Source organism: Leucopleurus acutus (assembly GCF_964270905.1).
Source record: "Leucopleurus acutus genome assembly, chromosome: X".
NCBI classification, from domain to species: Eukaryota; Metazoa; Chordata; class Mammalia; order Artiodactyla; family Delphinidae; genus Leucopleurus; species Leucopleurus acutus.
Window position 1 is genome coordinate 49,599,430 of NC_139148.1, and position 17,668 is coordinate 49,617,097.

Below are 17,668 nucleotides of genomic sequence, written 5' to 3' on the forward strand. Positions count from 1 at the left end.
CCGGAGATGGAAACAACCTAAGTGCCCATCATCAGATGAATGGATAAAGAAGATGTGGCATATATATACAATGGAATATTACTCAGCCATAAAAAGAAACGAAATTGAGCTATTTGTAATGAGGTGGATAGACCTAGAGTCTGTCATACAGAGTGAAGTAAGTCAGAAAGAGAAAGACAAATACCGTATGCTAACACATATATATGGAATTTAAGAAAAAAAATGTCATGAAGAACCTAGGGGTAAGGCAGGAATAAAGACGCAGACCTCCTAGAGAACGGACTTGAGGTTATGGGGAAGGGGAAGGGTGAGCTGTGACAGGGCGAGAGAGAGTCATGGGCATATACACACTAACAAACGTAGTAAGGTAGATAGCTAGTGGGAAGCAGCCTCATGGCACAGGGATATTGGCTCAGTGCTTTGTGACAGCCTGGAGGGGTGGGATAGGGAGGGTGGGAGGGAGGGAGACGCAACAGGGAAGACATATGGGAACATATGTTTATGTATGACTGATTCACTTTGTTATAAAGCAGAAACTAACACACCATTGTAAAGCAATTACACCCCAATAAAGATGTTAAAAAAATAACAGGAAAAAACCTGTAAAAAATACAAACACTTGGAGGTGAAATATTACACTACATAATAATCAAAAGATCACTGAAGAAATCAAAGAGGAAATTTAAAAATACACAGACGCGAATGACAAGGAAAACATGATGACACAAAACCTATGGGATGCAACAAAAGCAGTTCTAAGAGGGAAGTTTATAGCAGTACCATCCTACCTCAAGAAACAAGAAACATCTCAAAAAAAAAAAGAAACCTAATGTTACATTTAAAGCAATTAGAAGCAGAAGAACGAAAAAAAAAAAACCATACTTAGCAGAAGGCAAGAAATCATAAAGATCAGATCAGAGAGAAATGAAAAAGAAATGAAGGAAACAATATCAAAGATCAATAAACTAAAAGCTGGTTCTTTGAGAAGATAAACAAAATTGATAAACCGTTAGCCAGACTCATCAAGAAAATAAAGGAGAAGACTCAAATCACTAGAATTATAAATGAAAAGGGAGAAGTAATGACTGACACTGCAAAAATACAAAGGACCATGTTAGATTACTACAAGCAATTATATACCAATAAAATGGACAACCTGGAAGAAATGGACAAATTCTTAGAAAAGCACAACCTTCTGAGACTGAACCAGGAAGAAATAGAAAATATGAATAGACAAATCATAAACACTGAAATTGAAACTGTGATTAAAAACCTTCCAACAAATAAAGGCCCAGGACCAGATGGCTTCAGAGGTGAATTCTGTCAAACATTTATAGAAGAGTTAACACCTATCCTTCTCAAACTCTTCCAAAACATAGCAAAGAGAGGAACACTCTCAAACTCATACTGCGAGGTTGCCATCACCCTGATACCAAAACCAGAAAAAGATGTCACAAAGAAAGAAAACTATAGGCCAATATCACTGATGAACATAGATGCAAATATCTTCAACACAGTACTAGCAAACAGAATCTAATAGCACATTAAAATGGTCATACACCATGATCAAGTGGGGTTTATCCCAGGAATGCAAGGATTGTTCAATATAAACAAATCAATCAATGTGATGAACCATACTAACAAATTGAAGTAAAAGAACGATATGATCAGCTCGATAGATGCAGAAAAATCTTTTGACAAAATTCAACACCCATTTATGATAAAAACCCTCCAGAAAGTAGGCATAGAGGGAAATTACTTAGACATAATAAAGGCCATATATGACAACCCCACAGCCATCACAATTCTCAATGGTGAAAAAGTGAAACCATTTCCTCTAAGATCATGAAGAAGACAAGGTTGTCCACTCTCACCACTATTATTCAACATAGTTTTGGAAGTTTTAGCCACAGCAATCAGAGAGGAAAAAGAAATCAAAGAAATTCAAATTGGAAAAGCAGAAATAAATCTCTCACTGTTTGGAGATGACATGATATTATACATAGAGAATCCTAAAAATACTACTAGAAAACCTTTAGAGCTAATCAATGAATTTGGTAAAGTAGCAGGATACAAAATTAATGCACAGAAATCTCTTGCATTCCTATACACTAATGATGAAAAATCTGAAAGTGAAATTAAGAAAACAGTCCCATTTACCACTGCAACAAAAGGAATGAAATATCTAGGAATAAACCTACCTAGGGAGACAAAAGACCTGTATGCAGAAAACTATAAGATACTGATGAAAGGAATTAAATGTGACACAAATAGATGGAGAGATATACCATGTTCTTGGACTGGAAGAATCAATACTGTGAAAATTGTTACACTAACCAAAGGAATCTACAGTTTCAATGCAATCCTTATCAAACAATCAATGGTATTTTTCACAGAACTAGAACAAAAAATTGCACAATTTGTATAGAAACAAAAAAAATCCTGAATAACCAAAGCAATCTTGAGAAAGAAAAACGGAGCTGGAAGAATCAGGCTCCCTGTCTTCAGACTATACTACAAAGCTACAGTAATAAAGAAAGTATGGTACTGGCAGGAAAGCAGACATATAGATCAATGGAACAGGATAGAGAGCCGAGAGATAAATCCACGCACATATTGTCACTTTACTTTTGATAAAGGAGGCAAGAATATACAATGGAAAAAGACAGGTTCTTCAATATTTGGTGCTAGGAAAACTGGAGAGCTACATATAAAAGAATGAAATTAGAACTCTCCCTAATGCCATGCACAAAAATAAGGTCAAAATGGATTAAAGACCTAAATTAAGGGCAGACACTATTAAACTCTTAGAGTTAAAATTAGACAGAACCCTCTATGACATAAATTACAGCAAGATCCTTTTTGACCCACGTCCTAGAGAGATGGAAATAAAAAGAAAAACAAAAAAAATGGGACCTAATGAAACTTAAAAGCCTTTGCACAGCAATAACTATAAACAGGATGAAAAGACAACCCTCAGAATGGGAGAAAATATTTGAGAATGAAGCAACTGACAAAGGATTAATCTCCAACACTTACAAGCAGCTCATGCAGCTCAATATCAAAGAAACAATCAACCCAAGCCAAAAATGGGCAGAAGAACTAAATAGAGATTTCTCCAAAGAAGATATATAGATTGCCAACCAACAGATGAAAGAATGCTCAACATCATTAATCATTAGAGGAACGAAAATCAAAAGTACAACGAGGTATCACCTCACACCAGTCAGAATGGCCATCACCAAAATATCTACAGACAATAAATCCTGGAGGGGGTGTGGGGAAAAGGGAACCCTTTTGCACTGTTGGTGGTAATGTAAATTAATACAGCTATTATGGAGAACAGTGCTTCCTTAGATTTCCTTAAAATCTAAAAATAGAACTACCATATGAGCCAGCAATCCCACTACTGGGTGTATACATTGAGGAAACCATAATTCAAAAAGTGTCATGTACCCCAATGTTCATTGCACCTCTATTTACATTAGCCAGGATATGGAAGCAACCTAAGCGTTCATCGACAGATGAATGGATAAAGAAAATGTGGCACATATATACAATGGGATATTACTCAGCCATAAAAAGAAAGGAAATCGAGTTATTTGTAGTGAGGTGGATGGACCTAGCATCTGTCATGCAGAGTGAAGTAAGTCAGAAAGAGAAAGACAAATACCGTATGCTAACACATATATATGGAATGAAAAAATAAATGGTTCTGAAGAACCTAGTGGCAAGACAGGAATAAATATGCAGGTGTAGAGAATGGACTTGAGGACATGGGGAGGGGGAATGGTTAGCTGGAACGAAGTGAGAGTGTGGCTTGTACTTATATATACTACCAAATATAAAATATATAGCTAGTGGGAAGCAGCCACATAGCACAGAGAGATCAGCTTGGTATTTTGTGACCACCTACGGAGGTGAGATAGGGAGTGTGGGAAGGAGATGGAAGAGTGAGGATATATGTGGATATATGTATATTTATAACTGATTCACTTTGTTATAAAGCAGAAACTAACACACCATTGTAAAACATTTATACTCCAATACAGATATTTTTAAAAAGTAATAAAATAAAGACTATTACAAGAGATAAAGAAGGACACCTTTTAATGATCAAGTGCTCAATCCAAAAAGAAGATATAACAACTATAAATATATATGCACCCACGATAGGAGCACCTCAATACATAAAGCAAATACGAATAGCCATAAAAGGAGAAATTGACAGTGACACAATAATAGTGTGGTATTTTAACACCCCACTCTCATCAATGACATACCTTCCAGACAGAAAATCAACAGGCCTTATATGATACATTGGACAAGATGGACTTAATTGATATTTATAGAACACTCCATTCAAAAACATCTGAATAGACTTTCTTCCCAAGTGCCCATGTAACATTCTCCAGGACAGATTACGTCATGGGCCACAAATCAAGCCTTGGTAAACTTAAGAAAATTGAAACCATATTGAGCATCCTTTCTGACCACAATGGTATTCGATTAGAAATCAATTACAGGAAAATAACTGTAAAAAACATAGTAACGTGGAAGCTCAACTATATTTTACTAAATGTACAATGGATCACTGAAGATATCAAAGAATAAATCAAAAAATACCTAGAGACACATGAGAATGAAAACATAATGAACCAAAACTTATGGGACACAGCAAAAGCAGTTCTAAGAGGGAAGTTTATAGCAATACAGTCTTATCTCAGGAAAGAAGAAAAACCTGACCTGACACATAAAGCAACTAGAGAAAGAAGAATAAGCAAAACTCAATGTTAGTATAAGGAAATAAATCAGAAAAATCAGTGTAGAAATACGTGAAATAGAGACTAAGAAAACAACAGAAAATATCAATGAAAGTCACCCGGTTCTTTGAAATGATAAATAAAATTGATAAACTCTTTAGGAAGACTCATCAAGAAAAAAAGGGAGTGTGTCCAAACCAATAAAATTAGAAAGAAAAAAGAAGTTACAACTGACATCACAAAAATACAAAAAATTAAGAGACTACTACAAACAACTATGCACCAATAAAATGGATAGCCTAAAAGAAATGGACAAATTATTTGAAAGGTAAAACATTCCAAGACTGAACTAGGAAGAAATAGAAAATGTGAACAGAAAAGTCACAAGTAGGGCTTCCCTGGTGGCACAGTGATTGAGAGTCCGCCTGCTGATACAGGGGACACGGGTTCGTGCCCTGGTCCAGGAAGATCCCACATGCCACAGAGCAGCTGGGCCCGTGAGCCATGGCTGCTGGGCCTGCAAGTCTGGAGCCTATGCTCTGCAATGGTAGAGGCCACAAAAGTGAGAGGCCCACGTACCCCCCCCCCAAAAAAAAGAAAAGAAAAGTCACAAGTACTGAAATTGAAACTGATTTAAAAGCTTTTAAAAAATGAAAGTCCAGGAGTAGATGGCTTCACAGGTGAATTTTATCAAATATTTAGAGAACTGTTAACATCTATTGTTCTGAAACTCTTCCAAAAACTTACAGAGAAAGGAAACTCCCAAACTCATTCTATGAATCCAGCATTGCCCTGATACAAAACCAAACAGATACCACAAAACAAGCAATTTACAGGCTAATATCACAGATGAACTTAGATGCAAAAATCCTCAGCAAGATACTAACAAACCAAAATTAAGGAAACAATCCCATTTACCAAAGCATCAAAAAGAATAAAATACCTAAGAATAAACCTACCTAAGGAGACAAAAGCCCTGTACTCTGAAAACTAAGAGGCTGATGAAAGTAATCGAATATGACACAAACAGACGGAAAGATATACCTTGTTCTTGGATTGGAAGAATCAATATTTTCAAAATGACTATACTCCTCATGGTAGTATACAGATTCAATGAAACCCTTACAAAACTAGCAATGGCATTTTTCACAGAACTAGAACAAAATAATTTTAACATTTGTAAGGAATCACAAAAGATCCCAAATATCGAAAGCAATCCTGAGAAAGAAAAATGGGCCTGGAGGAATGAGGCTCCCTGACTTCAGACTATGCTACAAAGCTACAGTAATCAATATAGTATGGTACTGTGCAAAAAAACAAATATAGATTAATGGAACAGGATAGAAAGCCCAGAAATAAACCCATGCACCTATGGTCTATTAATCTATGACAAAGTAGGCAAGAATATACAGTGGAGAAAAGACAGCCTCTTCAACAACTGGTGCTGGGAAAACTGGACAGCTACATGTAAAAGAAAGAACTTAGAAAATTCTCTATCACCATACACAAAAACAAACACAAAATAGATCAAAGACCTAAATGTAAAGATGGATAATAAAAAAACTCTCCAAGGAAAACATAGGCAGAACACACTTTCACATAAATTGCAGCAAGATCTTTTTTGAATCACTTCCTAGAGTAATGAAAATAAAAACAAAAATTAAAAAATGGAACCTCATTAAATTTAAAAGCTTTTGCACAAGAAAGGAAAACATAATGAAAATACAACCTACAAAATTGGAGAAAATAGTTGCCAACAAAGCAACTGACAAGAGATTAATCTCCAGAATATATAAACAGCTCATGCAGCTCTAAGTCAAAAAAAAAAAAAAAAAAACCAGTCCAATAAAAAATGGGCAGAAGTTCCAACTTAAATAGACATTTCTCCAGGGAAGAAATACAGATGTCCAAAAAGCAAATGAAAAGATGCTCAACATCATGAACTATCAGAGAAATGTAAATCAAAATTACATTGAGGTACCACTTAACACCGGTCAGAATGGCCATCATCAAAATGTCTACAAACAATAAATGCTGGAAGACCTACTAGAGAATGGACTTGAGGACATGGGGAGGGGGAAGGGTAAGCTGGGACAAAGTGAGAGAGTGGTAGTGTATATATGGACATATATATACTACCAAATGTAAAATAGATAGCTAGTGGGAAGCAGTCGCATAGCACAGGGACATCAGCTTGGTGCTTTTTGACCAGCTAGAAGGGTGGGATAGGGAGGGTGGGAGGGAGGGAGGTGCAACAGAAAAGAGATATGGGGATATATGTATATGTATAACTGATTCACTTTGTTATAAAGCAGAAACTAACACATCATTATAAAGCAATTATACTCCAATAAAAATGTCAAAAGAAAATGCTGGAGAGGATGTAGAGAAAATGGAATCCTCCTACACTCTTGGTCGGAATATAAATTGTCAAAATCAGTAAAGAGAAAAGTAAGGAGGTTCCTTAAAAAAACTAAAAATTGAAGTGCTATATGATCCAGCTATCCCACTCCTGGCATATATCTAAGAAAAGAATAATTCAAAAAGATACATGCACCTCAATATTCATTGCAGCACTGTTTACAATAGCGAAGACATGGAAGCAACCAGAATGTCCATCGACAGATGAATGGATAAAGAAGATGTGGTACATATATACAATGGAATATTACTCAGCCATAAAAAAGAATAAAATAATGACATTTGCAGCAACATGGATGGGCCTAGAGGTTATCATACTAAGTGAAATAAGGCAGAGAAAAGCAGTTATCATATTATGTCACCCAAATGTGGAATTGAATTTTTAAAAAGGATATAAATGAACTTATTTACAAAACACAAACAGATTCACAGATTTCAAGCCCAAACTTGTGGTTACCAAAGGGGAAATGTGGAGGGGAGGAATAAATTAGGAACTTGCGATTAACATACACACTACTATATATAAAATATATAACCAACAAGGACCTACGGTATAGCACATGGAACTCTACTCTGTATTAACCTATATGGGAAAGAAGTCTGATGAAGAATGTATATATGTATTTTTATAACATTATGCTGTACATCTGAAACTACTGTAAGACTGTAAATCCACTCTATTCCAATAAAATTTAAAAAAAAACAGAAAATGATAATAACGGAGTACTATGAACAACTCTAAACACATAATTTTGACATGTGGTGAAAAGGACTACTTACTCAAAAAACAGACTACTACCACTCTCTAAATATGAAATAGGTAATTTGAATAACTCTATAATTTAAGATTTAATCAACATTATATTTAAGAAATTCCCTCATAATGAAGTGATCACTGAAGAAATCAAAGAGGAAATAAAAAAATACCTAGAACCAAATGAAAATGGAGACAAGATGACCCAAAACCTATGGGATGCAGCAAAATCAGTTCTAAGAGGGAAGTTTACAGCAATACAAGCCCACCTTAAGAAACAGGAAACATCTCGAATAAACAACCTAACCTTGCACCTAAAGCAATTAGAGAAAGAAGAACAAAAAACCCCAAAGTTAGCAGAAGGAAAGAAATCATAAAAATCAGATCAGAAATAAAAGAAAAAGAAATGAAGAAGACAATAGCAAAGATCAATAAAACTAAAAGCTGGCTCTTTGAGAAGATAAACAAAATAGATAAACCATTAGCCAGACTCATCAAGAAAAAAAAGGAGAAGACTCAAATCAATAGAATTAGAAATGAAAAAGGAGAAGTAAAAACTGACACTGCAGAAATACAAAAGATCACGAGAGATTACTACAAGCAACTCTATGCCAATAAAACGGACAACCTGGAAGAAATGGAGAAATTCTTAGAAATGCACAAACTGCCAAGACTGAATCAGGAAGAAATAGAAAATATGAACAGACCAATCACAAGCACTGAAATTGAAACTGTGATTAAAAATTTTCCAACAAACAAAAGCCCAGGACCAGATGGCTTCATAGGCAAATTCTATCAAACATTTAGAGAAAAGCTAACACCTATCCTTCTCAAACTCTTCCAAAATATAGCAGAGGGAGGAACACTCCCAAATTCCTTCTACGAGGTCACCATCACCCTGATACCAAAAACAGACAAGGATGTCACAAAGAAAGAAAACTACAGGCCAATATCACTGATGAACATAGATGCAAAAATCCTCAACAAAATACTAGCAAACAGAATCCAACAGCACATTAAAAGGATCACATACCATGACCAAGTGGGGTTTATTCCACGAATGCAAGGATTCTTCAATATACGCAAATCTATCAATGTGATAAACCATATTAACAAATTGAAGGAGAAAAACCATATGATCATCTCAATAGATGCAGAGAAAGCTTTTGACAAAATTCAACACCCATTTATGATAAAATCCCTGCAGAAAGTAGGCATAGAGGGAACTTTCCTCAACATAATAAAGGCCATATATGACAAACCCACAGCCAACATCATCCGCAATGCTGAAAAACTGAAAGCATTTTCACTAGGATCATGAACAAGACAAGGTTGCCCACCCTCACCACTCTTATTCAATATAGTTTTGGAAGTTTTAGCCACAGCAATCAGAGAAGAAATGGAAATAAAAGGAATCCAAATCAGAAAAGAAGAAGTAAACCTGTCACTGTTTGCAGATGACACGATACTATACATAGAGAATCCTAAAGATGCTACCAGAAAACAACTAGAGTTAATCAATGAATTTGGTAAAATTGCAGGATACAAAATGAATGCACAGAAATCTATGGCATTCCTATACAATAATGATGAAAAATCTGAAAGTGAAATCAAGAAAACACTCCCATTTACCACTGCAACAAAAGGAATAAAATACCTAGGAATAAACCTACCTAAGGAGACAAAAGACCTGTATGCAGAAAATTATAAGACACTGTTGAAAGAAATTAAAGATGATACAAATGGATGGAGAGATATACCATGTTCTTGGATTGGAAGAATCAACATTGTGAAAATTACTCTACTACCCAAAGCAATCTACAGATTCAATGCAATCCCTATCAAACTACCACTGGCATTTTTCACAGAACTAGAACAAAATATTTCGCAATTTGTATGGAAACACAAAAGACCCCGAATAGCCAAAGCAATCTTGAGAATGAAAGAAGGAACTGGAGGAATCAGGCTCCCAGACTTCAGACCATACTACAAAGCTACAGTATTCAAGACAGTATGGTACTGGCACAAAAAACAGAAAGATAGGTCAATGGAACAGGATAGAAAGCCCAGAGATAATCCCACGCACATATGGTCACCTTATCTTTGATAAAGGAGGAAGGAATGTACAGTGGAGAAAGGACAGCCTCTTCAATAAGTGGTGCTGGGAATACTGGACAGATACATGTAAAAGTATGAGATTAGATCACTCCCTAACACCACACACAAAAATAAGCTCAAAATGGATTAAAGACCTAAATGTAAGGGCAGAAACTATCAAACTCTTAGAGGAAAACATAGCCAGAACACTCTATGACATAAATCACAGCAAGGTCATTTTTGACTCCCCTCCTAGAGAAATGGAAATAAAAACAAAAATAAGCAAATGGGACCTAATGAAACTTCAAAGCTTTTGCACAGCAAAGGAAACCATAAACAAGACCAAAAGACAACCCTGAGAATGGGAGAAAATATTTGCAAATGAAACAACTGACAAAGGATTAATTTCCAAAAATTACAAGCCACACATGCAGGTCAAGAACAAAAAAACAAACAACCCAATCCAGAAATGGGCAGAAGACCTAAATAGACATTTCACCAAAGAACATATACAGACTGCCAACAAACATATGAAAGAATGCTCAACATCATTAATCATTAGGGAAATGCAAATCAAAACTACAATGAGATATCATCTCACACCTGTCAGAATGGCCATCATCAAAAAATCTAGAAACGATAAATGCTGGAGAGGGTGTGGAGTTAAGGGAACACTCTTGCACTGCTGGTGGGAATGTGAAATGGTACAACCACTATGGAGAACAGTATAAAGGTTCCTTAAAAAACTACAAATAGAACTACCATATGACTCAGCAATCCCACTACTGGGCATATACCCTGAGAAAACCATAATTCAAAAAGAGTCATGTACCAAAATGTTCATTGCAGCTCTATTTACAGTAGTCCGGAGATGGAAACAACCTAAGTGCCGATCATCAGATGAATAGATAAAGAAGATGTGTCACATATATACAACGGAATATTACTCAGCCATAAAAAGAAACGAAATTGAGCTATTTGTAATGAGGTGGATAGACCTAGAATCTGTCATACAGAGTGAAGTAAGTCAGAAAGAGAAAGACAAATACCGTATGCTAACACATATATATGGAATTTAAGAAAAAAATGTCATGAAGAAACTAGGGGTAAGACAGGAATAAAGACACAGACCTACTGGAGAACGGGCTTGAGGATATGGGGAGGGGGGAACGGTGAGCTGTGAGAAAGCGAGAGAGAAGCATGGACACATATACAGTACCAAACGTAAGGTAGATAGCTAGTGGGAAGCAGCCGAATAGCACAGAGATATCAGCTCGGTGCTTTGTGACCGTCTGGAGGGGTGGGGTAGGGATGGTGGGAGGGAGGGATACGCAAGAGAGAAGAGATATGGGAACATATGTATATGTATAACTGATTCACTTTGTTATATAGCAGAAAGTAACACACCATTTAAAGCAATTATACCCCAAAAAAGATGTTAAAAAAAAAGCAATTCCTTCAAATGAATCTCCAGGCCCAGATGATTTCAATGGAGAATTATTTAATAAAAACATCTTTAAAGAAAATTAACACCTATTATATACCATCTTTTTTAGAAAATAGAAGAAAAGGCAACAGTTCTTAATAGATGTATTAATGTATTTTTACTCTTATACCAAATCCAAATAAAGACAGATGAATGAAGAAAACTGCAGAACTATATCTCTTGTGAATACAAATATCTTTAATATATTATTAACAAATAAAACTCAGCAATATATAAAATATTTATAAACCATGACCATGTGGAGTTTACTCTGGAGATCCAAGGCTAGTTAAATATTTGAAATCAATAAACTATTCCACCATATTAGCAATAAAATTCATGACCTTATCAATCAATGTATAAAAAATTTGACAAAATTCAACACCTATTCATGATAACACTCAGAAAAATCGGAATAGAGGGGAAGTTATCCTTGGTAAAGACTATTTAAATAACATAGGGTTAGCATTATAATGATATATTATATATATATATACCAATACATAAAGGTAAAAGTCTGAGTGTTTCTCCCCTAAGATCAGGAACAAGACAAGAATTTCTGTTCTCACGACTTATATTAAATATAGTGCTGGAATTTCTAGCCAATGCAATAAGGCACATTTAAAGAAAATTCATAAAGATCAGAAAAGGAATAATATAACTACCCATAGTTGAGATTACATGATTGTTTGGTTAGAAAATCTATATTAATTAATTAGAATTAATTTTAAACACTTTGTAGCAGTAGTAAGTGATTTCATCAAGGTCGTTTTTATTTGTATGTATTAGGAATGAGCAAACAAGTGGAAACTGAAATTTAAAATATAATACAATTTACAATCACTCTAAAAATGAAATAGTTGTAAATATAACAAAAAAATACTGGAGTTGTTTGCTGAAAACTACAGAATGCTGATGAAATCAAGAATGATCAAGATAAATGGAGTGATAAGCCACATTCATTGATTGCAAGACTCAACATAGTAAAGATGTGAATTCTCTCCAAATGAGTATACATATTTAACAAAATTGCTGTCAAAATTCCAGCAAGAATTTTTATAGGTGTAGATAAAGTTATTCTAAAAGTTATGTGGAAAGGCCAATGAATAAGAATAGAGTAAAAGTTTTTGTAAATGATGAATAAAATGTGAAGAATGTATACTTAATTTCATGACACTATATAGCTCTTATAATCAGGACTGTATGATATTTGTGGAAGGATAGAAACATAGACTAATGGAACAGGGCAGAAAACCCAGAAATAGACACACACATATACCAAACTGATTTTTTAAATAAGGTATAAAAGCAATTCAATGGAGGAAAAAGAGGATTTTTAACAAATGGTGCTGGAGGGGGTTGCACCAGAGGCCAGTAAATGAAACTTGACTTAAATCTAACTCCTAAAAATTAATTTTAAATGGATCAGGAACTTAAACATAAAGCTATAAAATCTTAGAATAAAAAAGGAGAAAGTCTTTAAGATCTAGGGTTCATCAAAGAGTTCTTGATATTGACACCAAAAACATGTTCCATAAAAGGAAAAAAATGATAAATTGGATCAAATGAACATTAAAAACTTTTGTTCTGTGAAAGAATCTGTAAAGAGGATGAAAGATAAGCTACAGATATCACATGTACAACAAAGAGCTAGTGTCTGGGTTATATGTAGAAATCTTAATACTCAACAGTTTAAAAAATCCAATTAGAAATTGAACTAAAGACATGAGGAGAATTTTCACTGAAAAGAATATACAGATGGAATTTAAGCACATGAAACATCATTAATCATTAGGAACATGCAAATTTAAATCAAAATAAGATATAAGTACACACCTATTGGAGTGGCTAAAATAAAAAATAGTGACAATAAATGCTGGTGAGAAACTGGATCACTTATATATTGTTGATGAGAATATAAAATTGTACAGTCACTGTGGAAAACAATTTGGAAGTTCCATAAAAACTTAAAAGGCATGTACCATACGACACAGCAATTGCACTCCTGAGCATTTATCCCAGAGAAAGTAACATTTAAATTGACATCAAAACCCCTACATGAGTGTTCACAGAAGCTTTATTCATAATAGCCCAAAATTGTATACAACACAGATATCCTTCAATAGGAAAATAGTTAAACAAACTTTTGCCCATCTATATCATAGAATGCTATTCAACAGTGAAAAACAATGAACTATTGATACACACAACAACCTGGATTAATCTTCAGTGAATTATGCTGAGTGGAAGTAGTCAATCCCTGTTAGTTACAATACTGTACGATTTATTTTATATAACATTCATGAAGTGACAAAATTATAGAAATGGAGAACAAATTAGTGGTTTTCATGGGTCATGATGGGGATTGGGCAGGATGTAAGTGGGTGTTGCTATAAAAAGACAACCTAAGAGATCCTTGTGGTGATGGAAATACTCTCTATCAATGCCCAGTATGCTGATCATGACATTGTTCTATAATTTGGACGATGTTATCACTGGGGAAAACTGGGAAGATGGTACTTGGCTTTTCTCTGTACTATTGCATGCAACTGCAGGTGAATCTTCAATTATCTCAAAATTAAAAGTTTAATTAAAAAATATATGGGGGTCGGAGGGGAAGATGGTGGAAGAGAAAGACACAGAGATCACCTTCCTCCCCACAGATACACCAGAAATACATCTACACGTGCAGCAACTCCTACAGAACACCTACTGAATGCTGGCAGAAGACCTCAGACCTCCCAAAAGCCTCAGAAGCAGCAGACTAAAGCTCCACAATCAACTTGATGTACCCTGCATCTCTGGAATACATGAATAGACAACGAATCATCCCAAATTGAGGAGGTGGACTTTAGGCGCAAGATACATTATTTTGTCACCTTCTCCTCTTTTTGTGAGTGTGTATGTGTATGCTTCTGTGTGAGATTTTGTCTGTATAGCTTTCCAGACACCATTTGTCCTAGGGTTCTATCCGTCCTTTTTTTAAAAACATTTTTTTCTTAATAATTAATTTTAATAACTTTATTATACTTTACCTTCTTTCTTCCTTTCTTTCTTTCTTTCTTTCTTTCTTTCTTTCTTCCTTCCTTCCTTTCTTTCTTTCTTTCTTTCTTTCTTTCTTTCTTTCTTTCTTTCTTTCTTTCTTTCTTTCTTTCTTTCTTTCTTTCTTTCTTTCCTTCCTTCCTTCCTTCCCTCCTTTAGACAACGAATCATCCCAAATTGAGGAGGTGGACTTTGAGAGCAAGATTTATGATTTTTTCCCCTTTACCTCTTTTTGTGAGTGTGTATGTGTATGCTTCTGTGTAAGATTTTGTCTGTATAGCTTTGCTTCCACCATTTGTACTAAGGTTCTATCCGTCCCTTTTTTTTCTAAATAATAATTTTTTATTTTAATAACTTTATTATACTTTATTTTATTTTACTGTATCTTCTTTCTTTCTTTTTTCCTTCCTTCCTTCCTCCCTTCATTCCTTCCTCCATTCCTCCCTCCCTCCCTCCTTTCTTTCCTTCTTTCCTTCTTTTCTTCTTTCCTTAATTCCTTCCTTCCCTCCTTTCTCTCTCTGTCTTTCTTTCTTTCTTTCTTACGTTCTTCTTACTTCTAATAATTCTTTCTCTCTATTTTTTTCTCCCTTTTATTCTGAGCCATGTCTATGAAAGGCTCTTGGTGCTCCAGCCAGGAGTCAGTGCTGTACTTCTGAGGTGGGAGAGCAAACATCAGGACACTGGTCAACAAGAGACCTCCCAGCTCCCCATAATATCAAATGACGAAACTCTCCCAGAGATCTCCATCTCAACACCAACACCAAGCTTCACTCAATGACCAGCAAGCTATTAAAATCATAAGTCCACAGACACCCCAAAACACACCAACAGACGTGGACCTGCCCACTAGAGAGGCAATATCCAACCTCATCCACCAGAACACAGGCACAAGTCCCCTCCACCAGGAAGCCTACACAACCCACTGAACCAACCTTAGCCACTGGAGACAGACATCAAAAACAATGGGAACTACGAACCTGCAGCCTGCAAAAAGGAGACCCCAAACACAGTAAGATAAGCAAAATGAGAAGACAGTAAAACACACAGCAGATGAAGGAGCAAGATAAAAACGCACCAGACCTAACAAATGAAGAGGAAATGGGCAGTCTACCTGAAAAAGAATTCAGAATAATGATAGTAAAGGTGATCCAAAATCGTGGAAATAGAATGGACAAAATGCAAGAAACATTTAACAAGGACCTGGAAGAACTGAAGATGAAACAAACAATGATGAAAAACACAAAAATGAAATGAAAAAGACTCTACATGGGATCAATACCAGAATAACTGAGGCAGAAGAACGGATAAGTGACCTGGAATAGAAACTAGTGGAAATAACTACTGCAGAGCAGAATAAAGAAAAAAGAATGAAAAGAACTGAGGACAGTCTCAGAGACCTCTGGGACAACATTAAACACACCAACATTCGAATTATAGGGGTTCCATAGAAGAAAAGAAAAAGAAGGGACTGAGAAAATATGTGAAGAGATTATAGTTGAAAACTTCCCTGATATGGGAAAGGAAATAGTTAATCAAGTCCAGGAAGCACAGAGAGTCCCATACAGGATAAATACAAGGAGAAATACACCAAGACACAAATTAATCAAACTGTCAAAAATTAAATACAAAGAAAGCATATTAAAAGCAACAAGGGAAAAACAACAAATTACACTCAAGGGAATCCCCATAAGGTTAACAGCTGATCTCTCAGCAGAAACTGCAAGCCAGAAGGGAGTGGCAGGACATACTGAAAGTGATGAAGGAGAAAAACCTGCAACCAAGATTACTCTACCCAGCAAGGATCTCATTCAGATTTGATGGAGATATTAAAACCTTTACAAACAAGAAAAAGCTGACAGAGTTCAGCACCACCAAACCAGCATTACAACAAATGCTAAAGGAACTTCTCTAGGCAAGAAAAACAAGAGAAGGAAAAGACCTATAATAACGAACACAAAACAATTTAGAAAATGGGAATAGCAAAATACATATCGATAATTACCTTAAATGTAAATGGACTAAATGCTCCCACCAAAAGACACAGATTGGCTGAATGGATACAAAAACAAGACCCATAAATATGCTGTCTACAAGAGACTCACTTCAGGCCTAGAGACACAAACAGACTGAAAGTAAGGGGATGGGAAAAGATATTCCATGCAAATGGAAACCAAAAGAAAGCTGGAGTAGCCATTCTCATATCAGACAAAATAGACTTTAAAAATTTATTTATTTATGGCTGTGTTGGGTCTTCATTTCTGTGCAAGGGCTTTCTCCTGTTGTAGCAAGCGGGGGCCACTCTTCATCGCTGTGCACAGGCCTCTCACTATCGCAGACTCTCTTGTTGCAGAGCACAGGCTCCAGATGCACAGGCTCAGTAGTTTTGGCTCACGGGCCTAGTTGCTCCGCAGCATGTGGGATCTTCCCAGACCAGGGCTCGAACCCCTGTTCCCTGCATTGGCAGGCAGATTCTCAACCACTGTGCCACCAGGGAAGCCCCAAAATAGACTTTAAAATAAAGACTATTAGAAGAGATAAAGAAGGACACTACATAATGGTCAAGGGATCAATCCAAGAAGATATAACAATTGTAAATATTTATGCACCCAACATAGGAGCACCTCAATACATAAGGCAAATACTAACATCCATAAAAGGGGAAATCGACAGTAACAGATTCATAGAAGGGGACTTTAACAACCCACTTTCACCAATGGACAGATCATCCAAAATGAAAATAAAAAAGGAAACACAAGGTTTAAATGATACATTAAACAAGATGGACTTAATTGATATTTATAGGACACTCCATCCAAAAACAACAGAATGCACATTTTTCCCAAGTGCTCATGGAACATTCCCCAGGATAGATCATATCTTGGGTCACAAATCCAGTCTTGGTAAATTTAAGAAAATTGAAGTTGTATCAAGTATCTCTTCCAAACACTACGCCATGAGACTAGATGTCAATTACAGGAAAAGATATGTAAAAAATACAAACACATGGAGGCTAAACAATACACTACTTAATAACGAAGTGATCACTGAAGGAATCAAAGAGGAAATCAAAAAATACGTACAAACAAATGACAATGGAGACACGAC

The 17,668-nt window shown here is 35.6% G+C and overlaps 1 long non-coding RNA gene across 1 annotated transcript in view; it reads right to left on the reverse strand.

The window, feature by feature from the left end:
• Positions 1–17,668, reverse strand: part of LOC309977760 — a 946,815-nt gene that overhangs the window by 678,376 nt on the left and 250,771 nt on the right. The gene's annotated exons all lie outside the window — the stretch shown is intronic.